Source organism: Osmia lignaria, chromosome 5 (genome assembly GCF_051020975.1).
Source record: "Osmia lignaria lignaria isolate PbOS001 chromosome 5, iyOsmLign1, whole genome shotgun sequence".
In the NCBI taxonomy this organism is placed as follows: domain Eukaryota; kingdom Metazoa; phylum Arthropoda; class Insecta; order Hymenoptera; family Megachilidae; genus Osmia; species Osmia lignaria.
Window position 1 is genome coordinate 3,397,453 of NC_135036.1, and position 17,452 is coordinate 3,414,904.

At 44.0% G+C, this 17,452-nt stretch overlaps 1 protein-coding gene across 12 annotated transcripts in view; it reads right to left on the reverse strand.

Annotated features, from left to right (window-relative positions):
- LOC117609861 (uncharacterized) overlaps positions 1 to 17,452 on the reverse strand; it is a 261,342-nt gene that overhangs the window by 13,571 nt on the left and 230,319 nt on the right. For 2 of the 12 annotated variants that reach the window (XR_013062179.1, XR_013062178.1), the window contains exons 5-6: positions 14,294 to 14,530; positions 14,011 to 14,150 (exon numbers count right to left, since the gene is read on the reverse strand). The exons of 5 other annotated variants lie outside the window; for them this stretch is intronic. The gene's annotated coding sequence lies outside the window, so the exon portion shown is untranslated. Of the gene's footprint in view, positions 1 to 3; positions 11,899 to 14,010; positions 14,151 to 14,293; positions 14,531 to 17,452 lie in introns of those variants that run through there. 5 more of the 12 variants (XR_013062185.1, XR_013062186.1, XR_013062180.1 and 2 more) reach the window with 4 other exon arrangements.

Consider the following 17,452-nt stretch of genomic DNA (forward strand, 5'->3'; position numbering starts at 1 on the left):
TACTGGCAATCCGGCGGTAGGGGAGGATTGGTAGTGTGCAGTGACTCTGCGAGTGTCCTCGGGGTGCTGGACGCAACCAGAAGTAAAGACATCAGTGATATACTTAATAGTAAAATAAACGAAATAATTGTTAAAATACTAAACGAGTTAAACGAAATATATATGTACAAAAACTTACCGTGTGACGGGACTGTGGATTGTGGGAGGACGCCCGTTGTCTTTGTGTGGGGGCCGGCGCACAGGGGTGTTGTGGGCGGCTGGGAGTGTTGCGAGGGGAAGCGAGCTGTAGGGGTGCGATGCTTCGTCGGGGTCGGCGCGGGTGGGAACTGTGCAGGGCCGTGGTTTGGAGGGTTTGCGGTACAGAGTGGAGGGACTGTATCGGTTTTGGGCAGAGTGAGATCTGGTCAGTACAGTGTGGGAGGGTCGCTCGCGAGAGAGCGCTTTGTGGGGGGGCCCTGGGTGTGGCTGTGGGGGGGCGATAGAAGGCGTGTTTCGCGTTCTATTAGAGTGCGGGGGGTGCGAGCGTCTTTGGGAGGGGCTTGTCGGTGGACTGCACGAAGGGGGGCTTCGGGGCGGACCCCGGTGTCGGGACTTGGTCGGAGGGGACAGACCTGCGGTGTGCGCGGCGGTGGCGGGGTTTCTTGTGGGGACGGGCGGAGTTGTTTGGGGCGCCTGTGCGGAGGACTGGGGTATCTTGTGCGGTGGGGCCGGTTTCAATAGCAGGGAGCGAGGGGGGTGGATGTGTGAGAGGGGCGGGACTGTGGGAGTGGGGTGGGATGTGGGAGGGGAGGCCGGCTTGGGGGGGCCTGGAGTGTGGAGCGGGGGGCATGGGAGCGGCGATATTGATTGGATAATATTCGGGATTCTGGGTTCCCTACATTTTGTTCGATTAGGTGTGGGTGCAGTGGGTTGTGGGCGCAGTCGTGCTGCCCTGCTGTGGACGCTCGCGCCGTGGAGCGGGAGCCCCCGGAGCCGGTGTGCCGCCCCTGGGTTGGAGCGGTGTGACGGTGTGTCTGGTACTCTGGGGGTAGGAGAGAGGGGAGAGCTGAATGGGGGAGTGAGTGCGAGTGGATGAATGGTCGGGGAGGCGCGGCTGGGCGTGTGAGCGGGGCTGTGCCTTCGAGAGGCGTGAGTTTGGAAGGGAAAAAGAAGGGGGAGCTGTGCTCGGCGAGGGGATGGGGGTGACGATGGAACCCTCGAGCGATGGTTGCCGAGGGCTCGGTTGGGGCGGGTGAAGGAGTGAATGAGAGGGAGTGAAAGGGTGTTAGATAGTGTAATGTTTGAGAGACCTTAGAATAGATTACAACAGATTAGGGTAGTTCCTTCCTTTCTATATTTATATTGATGTTCTTTAAAATACGATAGTAGCATTGTCAAACTCATTTATGTAAGATTAGTGTAGAAGAGGCAAAAGTAAGAAAGGCGATGCTCATTTGGTGTACCACGATCGGCGACGGAAACGTCGAAACACGAGATAATAAAAGTGTTGCGGAAAGTTTAGAAGAATGTAACAATGTGGAGTAAAAAGAGCAAAAAGTATGGAAAGACTAATTTGTAGACATAAAAGTATGGAAAACTGTTAAAGACTGTAAAAGTATGGAAAAGATTGTGAGAAGAAATATAAAGAAAAGAAAAAAGAAATTTAAAAATGCGCGGGGTTTGGGGTGGGCAGGGCTGTCAACTCATCCCCGTAGGTGCATGGACGAGAGTGTTTGGTGGTGGGTAGAGCGGTGAGTGCGCTGGAAAGTTCGCTCCAAGTGGTGATTTTCATAGGGAAAATCGCGTTTTCTGTAGGGAAATCGAGTTTTTTAGAGAATCAAGCATAAAACCCGGACATATAGAAGTGAAGTGTTGTGAATAGTTGGGGTTTTTTCCTGGGCTGAGATTACTCGGTCCAGGAATTAATCGGCGGGGGGAGGGGACCCTCCCAAGCGGCAACGATATGCCGCTTGGGAGCAGAAGAAGGAAGATAAAGGAGAAGAGAAAGTGAAAGCTCGAAGCTCGAAAAGCGAGTGGAAGTGGAAAAACCAGGAAGTGATGGTGAATGGGAAACTGAGTATTTGGAAGAAGACAAAGAAGCACGAGAATTTTTTGCGGTGAAAACGGTTTTGGGAAAAAAAACACCTCAGAGGGAGCTGAAGGTTGCTGAAATCGTAGCAGGATTCGAACAAAGGGAAATAAGTGGGGATGTGGCCAATCCAAAAGAGCCACGCACGGCCTCTATGGACTTGGATGAGAAACTTTTGGAATGCGAAGTTGGTAGTACTGAAAAGACGACGGAAAAACCGTTAGAAATAGGAAGTGACGCACAAAGAACGTTGAACGACAAGACAGAGTAGAAAAGTAGAAAGAGACTAAGAAGAACTAGCGAGGAGGATCTGGGAGACGTAATTCAAGGTAAAAAAAAGGGCGATAAGCAACCCGTGGAGGTGAGCACCGTACCTAAACGTATTGTTAATGCAGATAATAGGGATAAGACTTTGGAAAAAGGAACTGTGGAAAAGGACGCTGAGAATTTGGAATTGATAAAGGACAACGAAACACAAAGGAACAAAGAGCCGGCCATTACAGAACACGGTTTGAACGCTTCAAAAGGTGAGAAATCAAAAAAATCTTATTATTATGAAGAGCTCGCCAGTAGAGAATACATGGTGACGCTGGTGCTGAAGAAGGAAGCCACCAGTAGAATGAAGCGTAGAAATGTTATCAAAATATATAGACAAGTTAAAAATAAAGGGAGATATTTGAGGGGGTTCAAAATGGACGCTTTCAACAGGGCGGAGCTAACGTTCAGCGAAATGGCCGCAGCTAATGAGATCTTGAGACGCGCGGACGAGGGAAATACATGCTTCGATGCATACCTGCCAGAGCGGAAGAGGACCAGAAAAGGTGTGATTGTAGACTGGGAAGAACCTGTGGACGCGCTTGAAGAAGCCCTGGTGCCTGGTCAACCTGAAGCGAAGTTTGAGAGATTGAAAAGGAAAGTCACCAAGGACGGCAAAACCGAGTGGGTGGAGGGGATTGCAATCCTTGCTACATTCAAGGGAGATCAATTACCGAAGGAACTTTGGATAGGTCACGGCCACGTGAGTGTGAGGGTGTTCCCGTTTGTGGAAGCTGTGAAACAGTGTTATAGATGCTTTGCATTTGGCCATGTCCAAATATAAAAGGTGCATTAAATGTTTGGAGAATGAGCATGGACAGTGTGATAGGCCGGAGAAATGCCTAAACTGCGGTGGGAACCATACCAGTCTGTCGAAGGGCTGCTGGAAGTTCCAAAGAGAAAAAGCAGTTAAAAAAGTGATGGCGTACCGCAACGTGGTGTATGCCACCGCAAGGGACTTGGTTTCGAAGCAGATGGGAGAAAATGGAATTTTGGATGAAGAAGACGACAGAGTGGATGGATCCAGGGACTTTCCGGCCTTGTCAAGGAGGAATAAGATTAAAAATCCTGAGTTTTGGGAAAAGGGGGAAGTCCCCCTGAGTGAGGAACTGCAGGCCATCAGCGAGGCTCGCGGCCAGTCCTCCCCTTCGGTGCCCAACCAAAGAGGCTGGGAGACAGCCCTGGGACTCCGAAAGGACCCCCTTCCTCCTAGTAAGGGACGTGGTAGGGGTAGACTGAATCTAATCATTGAAGATGACCGTATTAAAACCAGGGAGGGCCTGGTTAAGAAAAATGATGGAAATGGAAAGGAAAACAGGTATGAGGTGTTGCAGCCGGAGTCGGACTTGGAAGATGGAGAAGCTGAGTGCACCTTTGGATATGGTGAACTGGAAAAAGCAGCGATTAAGAAAGTGAGTAAGATGGAACAAAGGGCGAACAGATTATTGATCGAACAACTCAGAAAGAGAAGGGAGGAGGAATTCCTTTCTGAGCTCTTAAGCCTGATAGTAGATAGGGGATTCGAGAAGGAGCTGGAGCAGCATTTAAGAAAGAAAAGGTATGGAAAAAGCAATCCGAAGAAGAGGAATTCAGGGAGTGGAATACTCCTCAAAGACCGCCCTGGGATATACCGATACCGGCCAAAACTCAAGCTAAAATTGAAAGGAAGAAGGCCTTGTACGCAGCAAGGGAAGAGGAAAAGAGGAAGCAACAAGAAGAGTGGGAGAACAGCTTGCCTGGCCCCTCGTATGCCAGACGGGAGAGGGAGAGGGAACAGGCAGAAGCCGAAAGGGAGGAAGAGCGTTGCCTTGAGAGACTAAGAGAAATGAAAAAGGGCCCGATGGGATGGGTCTTCCGCCAAGATAATGGGGACGAACCGAACAAAGACGTTTAAATCCTTGTGGTGTGATCTCAGATGCCGACTTTTTGGCTTATCGCAGGGGATAGGGTTATGGAAGAATGAATGGAAAAGAGTGAGATTTTTTAGTGCTAATATTGTGTGGAATGGTTTGATTTGGAATTATGTTTACCCGATTTGGCCTATGTCGGGCCTTTGGGTGCGATATGATTGTACTTTAATTTTGAATTTAAATTTTAAGTTAACTTTGTATTACTGGTTTTTTATAATAGGTTGCGGATTTGGAATAATGTTAGAAACTCTTTTAGACTGTAAGGAATTGGATATGAGCTGTTTTTTGGAAATTTTTTGGCTCCTTGGTAATAAGACTAGAACTGTAAGTCTACCCCAGAATAAAGACAGCTGGGATATAATCATGACGTGCGATACGAGAAAAGAGGGTAATATACTGTTGTACAATTTCCTGTGTTTGTCCGGGTTTTGTAGGATAAAGGGTACTATGTGTTGGAGCTGGTTTTTTTCTTTTTCTCCAATAAAGTTTATATTATTTTGTAGGAATGCTGTTTTTATGCTCCCTGCACTTGTCACTATAAGAGAGAGCGATGAAACAATGGAGGGCGCGGCACCCTACTGCTGGGATGAAAGGGTTTTTAACCCCTTCTGTAAGGTAAAATGAATAACTCAGTTTTGATGGGAATTTGGAATGCCAGAAGTGTGCGTGGGAAGGTAGCGGAATTAAAAGAGTATAACCCCAAGTTCCAGGTGTTCGGGATCACCGAGACCTGGCTTAAACCTTTGGATACTTTGAATATTCCTGGGTACAATATAGTTAGACTTGATTTGGACGAGGATAGACAGGGTGGGGGAGTAGCTTTACTGCTCCGGGAGGACATTATGTATCAAACTAGAGACGATATCGTTTGGGATGGTGGTGGTATATAGGAGGCCGGGGATCCCCTGGAGTAAAAGGGAGTGGAAGGATGTGATAGAATTTAAGAGGCCCGGGGTTCCGGTTCTGTTTATGGGAGATTTTAATGCTAGGAGCAAGGCGTGGAACTGTCCGGTCGAGAGTAGGGAGGGGAGATCGTTGGAGGAGGTTGTTAGGGAAGCAGATCTATTCGTGCTTAATAGATATACGTTATCTAGGATAGGATCGGGGGGGCGTCCACCTTCCAATTTGGACCTTTTTATAGGCTCGCATAGGTTTGTAACACTGGGCTCTATTGAACAGGAAAATGAGACCTTGGGGTCGGACCACCAAGTAATCCTTCTCCATTTAAAAGAGGGAATTACTTTGGTACAGAATGGTAATAAAGTAGGCACGAGGAAATTTAATGAGAAGAATATTAATTGGTTAATGTTCAAAGTTTTCTCAGGAGAGGATGCGGGTGGGCTTAATGAGTCATGGGAAAAGGAGACTTGGTCGAGTCAAAATATTAATGATAGAGTTGATCAATTTACAGCCGCGATGAGTAGGGCTTTACTAAGGGCGGGAGGTAAAAAAAAGGCCCCATCGTTTAGGCTAGAGGATCCTGTGGGCGCTAGGGTTAGGAAAAAACAGGTATGGTGGGACCAGGAATGTGAGGAGGCCAAAAACAGTTGCAGGAGAGCCACGTGAGATTATGTTAGAAGACCTTGCCAGGAAAACTGGGTTAGTTTAAGGGAGGCGGAAAAAAATATGAAAAACCTGGTAAACGCAAAAAAAAGTAAAGCGTGGGACGATTTTGCCGGATCTATTGATTGTTTCAGGAGTGCGAAAGATGCCTGGAGAAAGGTTAAAAGCATTAGGAATGGCGTGGCCAGGGAAGTGATCTGTGTTATACCTATATCGGAGAGGAGGGACTTAGAAAATAAAGAGGTTGGGAAAATACTTGGAGATTCGAATGGGACAACGGATGGCCCTGTTGCCTGGAATGACCAACGGGACTGGGAGAGGCTAGAAGAGGGTAGAGAGGATAGTCAGGGTTTCGCACGACAGAAGCTAGATACTGCTTTAAGGGGGGTGAGAGTCAATACAGCCTCGGAGGAGGTTGGAATTTCTTATGCTGGTTTGAAAAACATGCACGAGAATATGAAATCCTTACTATTAGAAATGTATAATTGGATATGGTCTAGTGGATGCATCCCGGACCGCTGGAAGAGGGGTGTCGTGAGATTCCTAGATAAACCAGGGAAAAAGGCCGTTAGGCCAATCTCTTTAATTGATTGTCTAGGCAAACTGTTAGAAAAATTAGTAAAAGAGCGCCTGCAGGAATGGGTAGAAAAGGAGGGCATCGTGGACCCCCGGCAGAGCGGTTTTATGAAGGGTAGGTCCACGGTGGATAACATCATGATCTTGATCTCAGATGTTAAAGCAGCCTTCCTACGTAAGGAAGAGACGTCGGCTGCTTTTGTAGACGTGAAAGCGGCATATGATAGGGTATTACATGGGAAAATGGTAGAAATATTGAATAGAAAGGGATGCCCCCTTTTTGTTAAAAGATACTTAAGAGATTAGCTGACGAATAGGTGGGCGGTTTGTAGAAGGACATTTGATCCGGAAAGTGAGGGCAGAGTGACCAGGGGTTTACCCCAGGGGTCGGTATTGAGCCCCCTCTTGTATACGGGACTGCCTTAGAATTCTATTATATGCGGACGACATTGTGATATATGTCTGGGGGCGGGGTCGGTTGGAAAGGGAACATAGGTTGTGCGAAGCTATTGAACGAATTATGGAAAATTTAAGAGTTATAGGTCTAGATTTAGCAATGGAAAAAACACAATGGATGACTTTTACCAGAAACAGAGCCAGGAAAGGGCTTAAATCCTCCATTCAAATCGGGGAGGAAGTAGTGGAATGTAGTAGAGAGGTTCGTTTCTTAGGAGTGGTTCTGAACGAGGGTTTGTCGTTCGGTGGGCAGATGGAGTACGTCTGTAATAAGGCAAAGAAACGCCTGGATATCCTACGTTATATAGCAAGTATTAAAAAGGGGGTAAACCCCCGAACTATGATCGTCTTTTTCAAAGGCTTGGTTCGTTCAGTGATAGAGTACGGGATATTTACGTACTTCTGGTGAAATAAGAAGGGAAGGGAGAAATTGTCAAAACTGCAAAATGCAGGGTTGAGGATTGCCATGGGATATAGATTGACCACTCCTATAAATGTGATGAATGTGGAGACTGGGGTGATTGACCTGGAAACTAGGGTAGAATTATTGATGGAAAGGTTCATGTTTAAACATAGAATTAAAACAGATAGTTTGGTTAGAAAGAGTTTGCTGAATGTTATAGTGGTTAGAGAGGAGGAAGAATGGGAGTGCATGGAACCCTGGGCGCGGGCCTGGGTGAAACTGGAAGAATGGACGGATAATTGTAGAAAGGCGGTGATGAGTAGAGAAGAGTGGCTGAAGGTTGGAACCTTTCTAGCTAAAGGGGGTTTCAAAGTTAATTGGGAAATGGGGAAAAAGAGAAAGCAAATCGAGATCCCGGATAGGGCTATGTTTAGGGAAATCAAGAATGGGTTCTGGAATAGTATGAATGTGGATGAGGTAGTGGAAATTTATACGGATGGGTCTAAGAAACGCAGCATGGATGCTGTAGGGTCGGGAATGGTGGTTAATGGCGCAAATAGGGAGTGGGAGGAGTTTGGTTGGTCTTTAAATAAGGCCACCTCAGTTTTTTCTGCTGAGACGTACGCTATTCTCCAAGCACTGAGATACGTTAATAATAGACCTAAGAACTGTAAGTTCTTGATTCGGCGAGTGTTTTGGAGAAGGTCGCTCATGTGGGGAGGAATTTGGGAGAGTGCCCCTGGATTCTTGAGATAATCAGGGAACTAAGAATGAACGCGACCTGTAATGAGAGTGAAGACATGAATGTCATGAATGTGGCCTTTGCGTGGGTTCCGAGCCATGTTGGCATCGAGGGAAATGAGCGAGCGGATCTCCCGGCGGGTGTCGCAACGATGGGAGAGGAAGAATTGGGAGTAGGAGTCTCCGCCCGAGATATCAGATTATATCTGGCTGAAGGGGCGTGGGAGAGATTAGTTAATAGAATGACAGGGATTGGTATGTTTAAGGGAGTGAAATATTTTGGTAATCCAAAGAATAACGTAGGAAACAAGAAGCCCTGGTTTTTAAAAATTACAGGTGTGGATAGGGAACTACTCACGAGAATGAGTAGGCTGAGGGCCAACCATTTCAATCTAGGGGAGTCCCTATTCAGAAAGAACTTGATTGAAGGTAAAGAGTGTAGTTGCGGCTTCGGAGAGGAGTCGATTGAACATGTTGTCTGGTATTGTGAGAAATTTTTGATGGAAAGACTGGATTTAAATATGTACTTGGAAGAAAAGGGGTTTTCCCCTGGATCGGACGTAGCAGAAATTTTTGAGTGGGAACTTGGGGGTGTGTAAAAAATCTCCAAATTCCTTGATAAACTGGGTAGAACCATATGACTTTATTTTCTGTGACTTTATGTTTGAGTTTACAGGTTTTTTGAGGTGGGGTGGCCTGCCCCACCCTTGTGGTGACAAGTGCAGGGCGCTGGTATGTCTCTCTCTTCTCTTTTTAGTTATAAAAAGATGAATGAGTGAACCAATGCGCTTTGATTATGAATTGTATTAATATGATTGTATCGTGGAAAGATTGATTTGAATAGGCCGCTGTTTTTGTTGGGCAATATAGGGGGGGCCTCCCCCCTCTCGAACGCCATCTTGGGCTTCGCCCAAGTAAAGCCGTTATGTATGTATGTATGTAGAGTGTTTGGTGACTTCCGCTTTGACGGTTGAGACGAACGGTCGGAATCGAGGCGGGTGCGAATGAGACAAAGGTTTTCAGGGGTTTTCTCCTGTGTGTACGGTGCATCTAGATGCGGCTATTGGTGTTTTTTCCAAGTCTTTTCTCGGTGCATTGGTCACTTCCGTTTCGACGGTTGAGGAGAGTGGTTGGATACGAGGCGGGCTCCTGCTGAGTGACGTAATATAATAGTACATTCTGATATTTTTTTGGTGATATCATAATTTTTTGTTGGAGGGTTTGTTAATCGCTGGCAATATCTTCCTGGAAATATCGTAGAAGTGAATTTAGAAACGCCTGAGCACGTGGAAGTTACTGGAAACGAGGATCGAGATGTTGGAATCAGGAATAAAGGAACGACCCCTCATCAAACTAAAGCTGAGAGGCGGAAGAATGTTTTTTACGAAGAAGAGCTTCCCAGTAGGGAATATATGGCCACGGTGGTCCTGAAAAAGGAAGCGACGAGTAGAATGAAGCGCAGAAACCTAATTAAAATATATCGTTTAACTAAAAATAAGGGTAGATTCCTTAGGGGACTCAAAATGGTTGCATTTAATAGGGCGGAGCTCACCTTTAGCGATATGGCAACAGCAAATGAAATCCTGTCTCGGGCAGAGAAGAATGAGGCATGCTTTGACGCATACCTACCGGACCGTGAACGAACTAGGAAGGGTGTTATTACCGACTGGGAGGGACCCGTCGGTGCTCTGGAGAAGGCGCTCGTCCCTGGTCAACCCGAGTGTACTTTGGAGAGACTAAAGAAAAAAGTGGTTAAGGACGGTAAATGAGAATGGGTGGAAGGATTAGCCATTCTGGCCACCTTTAAGGGGGATCAGCTCCCGAAAGAGCTCTGGATTGGACAAGGATGCGTGAGTGTGCGGGTGTTCCCTTGTGTTGAGTCGGTTAAACAATGTTACCGGTGCTTCGCGTACGGGCACGTCCAGATGCAATGTACAAACAAGTCAAGACGATGCATTAGGTGTTTACAGAATGAGCATGGTGCCTGTGACCGTGATATCAAATGTATAAACTGTGGAGGCCCCCATACGAGCCTCTCTAAGGTTTGTTGGAAATTCCAGCGTGAGAAGGCCATTAAAAAAGTTATGGCATATCGTAATGTCGCCTATGCTACTGCAAGGGATATTATTACCAAGCAGCTGGGCGACAGAGGCATTTATGATAACGATGATGAGTTTTTGGAAGTATCAAGGGACTTCCCTGCTCTATCCTTGAAAAGCAGGTCTAGAATCCCAGAATTTTGGGAGAAGTTTGATGTTCCTCTTGATAATGAACTGCAAGCGATTCAGGAGGCTCAGGGTTTGCTTTCCCCACCTCCTACACAGGGTAGAGGATGGAACTAGGTGGTGCAGGGCCTAAATAAAGATGATAACCCCCCTCCCAAGGGCAGGGGTAGGGGGAGAGGGAGATTGAATTTGGAAATAATGGATGACCCTGTTAAAACAAGAGAGCGGTTGATTAAGAGGAACTTGATCACATTGGAAAAAGAAAGATGGAATAACAGATATGCCACCATCCAGCCGGAGTCGGATCCGGAGGATGGTGAGGCGGAATATACATTCGGAAACGGGGAAATTGAAGAAGCGGCTATAAAAAGGATCAGCAAAATGGAGCAACAGGCGAATAGACAATTGGTTGACCAACTGAGAAAGAGGAGGGAGGATGAATTCCTCTCGGAGCTTCTCAGTCTGATTGCTGATTGTGGCTTGGAAAATGAAGTGGAAAAGGTCCTGAAAAAGAAGAAATACGCTAGGCGCCCCACGGCAGAGGAGTGGAATTCGGTTCAACGGCCGGAGTGGAACGTCCCGATCCCGCCCAAAACCTTGGCGAAGATCGAAAGGAAAAAGGCTTTGTATGCAGCCACGGAGGTCGAGAAAAAGCGGCTACAGGAAGAATGGGAAGCCAGCCTTCCGGGCCCATCGTACGCCAGGAGGGAAAGGGAATTGGAGGCACTAGAAGCTGAAAGGGAAGAAGAAAGGAGCAGACAAAGAATTGCGGACATGAAGAAGGGCCAATTTGGCCATGTGTTTGGGCAGAGTCCTTCCGCTGATAACAACTAGTGCTTTTGCGTTGTGTCATTCTTATTGTGTTAATGGCGGTTTTCTGTTGGACGTAAGACATTGGAAATGTGTAAGATGGATGTACTTGTATGACTGGCTGGTTTGGTCTTGTTGGTTCTTTAGGCCTAAGTTTTTGATTAAGTGTCAATGGTATGGTATGAGATTATGGAAATGTGTGAGTACAGCGCTTTTATTTTTTATGGAACATGGATTTGGATTAATTTTGGAACTTTTTGGGATGTTATACTGGAAATTCACTTAGAGGATTGAATTGTATCTGGAAGTGTGGAGTGATACCAATTTTGGGAGCCTTATGTCTCCCCTGGCTCTTTATGAAACGGGTAATAATGTTCCTTTCTTTTTGATTTTTTGGTTGTGTCTTTTTTTGAAGGTGGTGGGTTATATATTAATAATTACTGAGTTTGATGATATTCTTTCTATTTTTAGTTTTTTCTTTATTCATTATTGTTCTATTTACTTAATTTTTGGTTGCGCTACAGTGTATTTCTGTGCTAGGTATTTAAGCCGTCGAAGTAATTTAAGTATTTTACATTGTGTGATAGTCTTGAAATACCGTTGGAAGCAATGGTATGAGAAATATCTTTTTAATTTGTCAAAATATATGAGAAAAAAGCAGTCTTGGGTCCGGTGACTTGACCTTCTGAGCTTTTTGCCCGCAAACACAGCAGAGTTCCATTGTGCGGGGCGGCTATTGTGTTGCGCGCCGAGAGAATCTCCCTGTATATTCGTAGGCCGTCCCAAGTCGCTTGGTCCGCACTTCGGGATGCTGAGAAAAAGATGCGCTCCCTGGTGTGCAGTAAAAAAGGTAAAGCATGGGATGATTTCGCAAATTCTATTGACTGTTTTACGAGCTCTAAAGATGCGTGGCGTAAGATTAAGAATATCACGAATGGGATCTCAAGGGAAGGGGAAGTCATCCCTCGTGAGGAGAAAAGACTGTTGGAAGACAGGGAAACGGAGAAGATTTTGGGGTCAGGGGGGAACGACTTAGAGTCCCTGGGCGTGGACTGTGATAATTTTTTCTTGGATCCGGGTAGCGGTGAAAATGACGAACCTTTCACGCTTCAAGAATTAAATTGGGCACTAAAAGGGGTCAAGAGCTCTTCGGCCCCTGGGGAGGATGGAATTTCTTATGCTTTCCTCAAAAATATGCACGTGGATATGAAACTGTTATTGCTTAAATTGTACAATTGGGTATGGAATTCCGGATGTAAATGTACGTTGGAAAAAGGTCGTAGTCAAATTTCTGAATAAGCCTGGGAAAAGGGCGGTGCGGCCCATCTCCCTTATTGATTGCTTAGGGAAATTGCTAGAAAAACTGGTTAAGGTTCGTCTGCAGGAATGGGTTGAACAGGCCGGTATTGTGGACCACAGATAGAGTGGGTTCATGAGAGGCAGGTCTACTTTAGACAACCTCATGGCCCTCACTCTAGATGTTAAGGAAGCATTCCGCCGTAAGGAGGACGTTTCGGCGATATTCGTGGACGTTAAGGCAGCCTATGACGGGGTGAACCATAAGAAGCTGTTGGAAATTCTAAGGGATAAAGGATGCCCTCGGGCAATAGGAAGATATCTTTGTAATTGGGTCAAGAGCAGAATGGCATTATGTAAGAGAAAGTTTGATCCGGATGTTTCGGGGAGGATTGTCAAAGGCCTCCCTCAGGGCTCGGTCTTGAGCCCTTTGTTATATAACATATATTCTGCTGATATTTGCTCTAATATTGAGCTGGAGAATAGGAAGGTATTGTTGTATGCAGATGACATTGTGGTCTATGTGTGGGGTAGAAACAAAGAAGATAGGGAACGCTTGCTGGTAGACGCCGTGGAATCGATTATACACAACTTAAGGCTGATCGATCTGGATCTGGCGGTGGATAAAACACAGTGGATTAATTTCACTATAAATAGGTCTAGAGTAAGGATGGTTAGTAGTTTGGTAATTGAAGATATGATCATCGATAGTAGTAGGGAAGTAAAGTTTTTGGGAATCATTTTAGACGAAAGCTTGTCGTTCTCTAGCCAGGTGAACTATGTATGTAACAGGGCAAAGAAGCGCCTCGATATCTTACGCTTCGTGGCTGGCATTAAAAAAGGTGTTAACCCAAATACTATGTTCGTTTTCTTCAAGGGCCTGGTTCGTTCGGTAATAGAGTATGGTATATTCGTTTACTTTTGGGATAATAAAAAGGGACGTGAGAAATTGGCTAAACTTCAAAACGCGAGCTTACGCATCGCAATGGGCTATAGGATCACCACGCCCATTAATGTCATGAATATTGAAACTGGAATAATGGATTTGGAAACGAGAGTAGAGGTCTTGACAGAGAGGTTTGTTCTTAAGGGTACAGACTCCTTCGAGGCCTCCTCTGAATCGATGTAAGCGCCATTGGAAAGAATCGGGCAATCGTGGAAACACATAATTGAGAAATTCGACATTTGACGGTGCGACATCTAACGTCATTATGCAGAATAAGAAACGAAAGTGAGGTGGCGTAGTTGTCGAATCACATCATTTTAGAGATTCTTTCGCGGTGTTGCCACATCTGTGACAATCCTGACCATCTAGCAAAATGAATTCGCTCGAGCCGAGCGAGATTTTAATTCCAGGCGGACATAGGAAAGGACAGCGCGATAGAAAGAGAAAGAGTATCATGAATGAAACAACGTAGGGCCGATCGGCGGAAATGTATATGTCACACGCCACGACAGATTTGATGAATACACATAACGTACGCGATTATAAAACTTATACGAATAAAAACTACATTGCATTAATAATTTCAGAAAAGGAATGAACAATAAAGACATGTAAATTGATCTATATATACAATATTTATTCATTCAAATATAATAATTTCAGAATAGGACAGAAAAATAAAGACATGTAAATTAATCTATATATACAATATTTATTCATTCAAATATAATCAATAAATATAAACAATGATTGGCCGTCGCCCGCCGTCTGCTTTGGCCTCTTCTTTCTCCACGGCGTCTGCATCATCGGAAATTGTTTGTGTTACGGAAATTGTTTTTATCTGAAATACAATAATGAATGTTTTATAAGAAGAAAAAACAATCGTAGGAATTCAGTGGCTACTGTTGTAGACATAATTTCCATGTCACGAAAAATCTAATTCCGCCACATTTATTACATAGAAGAATCAACAGTTTTACTTACTTGCGACGTCGTCGACGGCCTCGAATTCTTCTTTCTCTTTTCTTGTCGTTAGACCTCTTTCCCTTGTTTCTTCTATCCTCTTTCTTTTCTTCCTCTTTTTCCTTGTCCATCTATGAAGAAAGTAATTTATGTATAGATAACGTAATATTAATTATGTAAGATTATACTTGCCGATTATGCGTGATCAGGCAGCATATTTGCAGTCCATTTGTCCTGGTAACGCTTTCTTGAATATATCTATATACATATAATTTTTTAATTTTTTTCGAGAAGAGGGAAATGCTGTCTTCAATTTCTCAACGACAAAAATGTTCATGCAAAGATGAACGAAGATGAATGTAAGATAAATATTGAAAAAAGGAAAAGTTAATGGAAATAGATGATTAAATAAATTCCTTTTAACGTTTTTTGTCGGATTTTGCTCAAATTAAGATATTTTGTAGTTTTTAGTGATATATAAACGTATGTGGAAGAAGTCGAAGGTACTTTGGAATATTTTTTATAATTATAGGAATGAAAACTACAGGACATTAATAATTTCAAGAATGGAATAAGAAAAAAATTATTTCAGTTGAAAAAATAAATTTTGAGTTCTACGCTCGCTTCGCTCCAAAAAACCTCTTCTCGGGAATCCTTTCTTCGAAAAGCTCTAACAAACTTTTTAAATAAAACAAAGAAATATAGTATGGCGTCGCGTAACTCACGAGATCGTATGATTACGCGAGTACAATTGCTATTTCGTGCAATTGTGAACCACCAACAGAGTCAGTGGTACTGCACTTTACAGTGCAGTGCAACGCCGGACAGTAATAGTATTTTGTATTACTGTCCGCATAAGACCTTTTTTGATTTTTCGAAAGTCACTATTTTCAAATGTGTATACCGGTGTCGAACAACTCGCGAGATCGTATGATCCGCGAGTACAATTGCTATTTCGTGCAATTGTGAACCACCAACAGAGTCAGTGGTACTGCACTTCACAGTGCAGTGCGACGCCGAACAGTAGCAGTATTCGTGCTACTTTTTGAGAGAGACCTTTTGCGCTTTTCTAAGCTTGCTCTCTCCTCTGTTATAAATTGGGGCTCCCGAATGGGCATTCCTCTATTATACCGGCTATCTATTAATTCCGGTAACATGCACAATAAATAAAATTGAATTAATTTTGGCTCCATATTGTTTTGCCAAAAGTTATCGTCTCTATCGACTCTAATGTACTTTAACCCTTTTCGGGTCCAGATACAAAATAAGCAATATTTCCTACCTGTAACATGTAATTGTCCTTGTACCTGGTAGTAATAATAGTGGTTCTTGTTCAATGCATTTCCTTCTGCATTTGCAAATATACGCCGAATAATTGCAACACTTCTGATTGCTTCCTCCGGCAATAAGTTCTCCGCCGTTTTCGGACATTTTATTTCCACAATGCCCTCTTCGTCTACAAGTCCATCTGGCGAAGCTCCTAAGAACGGGATGGCACTATCAATAAATAAGCCACATTCTTTAATTTCAACACCAATGCACGCACTTAGTTCTTCACGTGCGAATTTTTCGCATTCTTGTCCATATTGTACTGCAGGTGCACTAATCAGTCGTGGATACACAAACGACTTCACTGAATTTGCACAGAACGTGCCAATTCGACGACGGCATATTCGTCCAAAATTAGAGGCCGTCAATAATTTAGATTTATAATTCAACCATCTCGGATTTTTTGCTTGACCGATGGTTTCTTCCTCAATGGCATCTCTACTATTTTGCCAATTCTGCAACATTTCCATATGTTTTGTAATTTATACACGCTTCGATTAAAGCGCGAAATTATTAAATTAGTTTTTTTTAGATACGACGTGAAAGTACTAGACATGATGTGGTCTTCTCTGTGAATAGGCCGCATATGCGGTAGTTCTTCCAGGGAAGCATCGGACTATCCTGATAGTCATCGTCACTTCCACAGTTGAAAGTTCAAACAACTTCCACAACGCAAGATCATCACTGCTTTGTAATTTATACACGCTTCGATTAAAGCGCGAAATTATTAAATTAGTTTTTTTTAGATACGACGTGAAAGTACTATTTCCATATGTTTTGTTTGCTCTAATTCATAAATATTGTTAGCCATATCCGGCTTTTCAGCGTTTGGTCCGTAATTGGAATCCTTTTCAGAACGGAATTGTTTCCGCACGTGCTTCGTAATTTTTTGTTCTTTTCTCTTTTCACTGTATTTCTCATTTTCTTTCTTCCTTTTATTTTCTATTTTGCGTAAAATAATGGGCGGTTTCTTGTTCATCGCCATATTTAGACGCGACAACACTTGTTTTGTGTTATACTGCAGGACAGCAGCAGCACATCTTCCCGTCTAAGATCCTCTCTCGCCGAAATTCAATCTTTTTCCTCCTGTATATTTTGCGATGATTCCGTTGAAACTTTTGACGACATTATTGTTGCTGTTATACAGCAAACTCTCAGCATGCGCCAATAGAGGTCGAAGTATTTCTTTGATGTGTTCGTACACTCCCATCTTCATCAATTCGGGAACAATGTTCTTTTCATCTTTTTTACTCGTTCCATCGCAGAAGTACTGCAGTTTTGAACAATCTGCGTGTTCACCAAAAACGTGGCTAGGAACATTGTGTATGTCGGCATACAAATTCTTAATTTTCTCAGCGGTTGTTACTTGCTGACTGTATCTGTACTCTGCGGCTTTTACTATGTCCGCACGTATTCGCCGAATGCTACTTTCAACGATTCTTCTGAATGGACCAGGTGTTGTCATCTTTACAACTTCTTTTATTTTTCTGCAACAGTTTCGCAACAAATGATTCGTGCATTCAATTTTTTTTACACGAATCTGTGCTTTATATGGATCTGCATCTATAATTTTTTTATAAACGCTGCTGTCCCCATCAGCAATCAGTGTTGAATAAATGAGCCCATGTTTTTCTACGCTGGTCTTGAAGCCTTCGACTATAGCGTCACTTTCCATAGCCGTTGATGCTTGGCTTGCGCGCCAATTTTTGAAACAGGTAACTTTCGTGGCTCTTTTTTCTTTTTCGCAATACATCGACAAATCCTGCACACCTTGTTTCTGACACCGATAAATAAAACTTTCTTCGTGTGATATCCAATTATAACGCCGACTCCAGACGCGGAATCGTACGT